A 1,076-nucleotide genomic window follows, 5' to 3' on the forward strand; every position below is an offset into this window, starting at 1 on the left:
ATCACCCAAAATAACTCAGAACAAAAAAAAAAAAAAGACATTGAGTAGTCGGTTTATCTGCCTGGGCACACGAAACGCCGCGTAAAACCAGCTGAGCCCGCAAACGCCTGGAAACAAAGGGATGGGAGGGGGGGTTGTGCTCGGCTTTGCTCCGTTCAGAGCATCCTTGGGCTGTCCTGGCGGCACCCGAGACAAAGGAAAGCCGGGAGCTGTAGGCAGGAGTCAGCTGGGGAAAACCGGGACGAGGAGGCACCCGCATCGCCCTCCCCGGCAGCTGCGGAGCCGGGCTCGCGTGTTGCCGAACACGTTATCCATGGCAGGAAACTGGAGATCAAAGGCGAGGAGCGTGCCAGAGCAAGATGTCATCCAAACCTCCTGCCAAAGGTGTGCACGGGAAGGGGGGGGAAACAACCCCCGGACACACACGCTGGCACATCCCACGGAGCCGGCGCCGCTCGGGGGGCGACCAGACCCGTGTGTGCGCCCTCCGCCGTGCAGCCCGGCTAAGACAAAGACAGGCTGAACTAAACAAATATCACACAAAACCGCAGGAGGTGCATTTTTACCCGTCGGTTTTCAGTCCCCAGCGACCCACGCACGTCCCCTGCGAAAGCGGCGGGTGCTGGGAGGGCACGGACGTGCCGGCACGGCAGGAACAGCAGCCCCCGTGCAACTCCAAAAAAGCAGCTTTTCCCATTTCTGGGTGTTGGGGTTTTTTTCGTTTGTTTGTTTGTTTGTTTTTTTAAAGCTGAAGAAACCTGCAGCGTCCTGTCTCGGCCCCGGGAAAGCAAAGGGACGTGTCTGATTCCCAGCCAGCTGCTACCAGGAGAAGAGGTGACCTGGGGACTCCGAGCAGAGCGTGGGGTGGGACCCCCGGGAGCTCCCCCTCATCCAGGGGGTCCAGGCAGGATGGGTGGGGACACGTCCCTGTCCTTTTGTGCCACCCCAGCCCCCTCCCGGGGGATGTGGTCCCAGGCCACGGCCCAGTCCCTGCTGTCCCCTCTGCCCCACAAAGGGGACCTTATGGCACCCCTATAGTGCTATCAGACACCCCAAAGGCACAGCCCAGACACCCC

Source organism: Neopelma chrysocephalum, unplaced genomic scaffold (genome assembly GCF_003984885.1).
Source record: "Neopelma chrysocephalum unplaced genomic scaffold, ASM398488v2 Primary Assembly neopelma1_345, whole genome shotgun sequence".
Taxonomy (NCBI): Eukaryota; Metazoa; Chordata; class Aves; order Passeriformes; family Pipridae; genus Neopelma; species Neopelma chrysocephalum.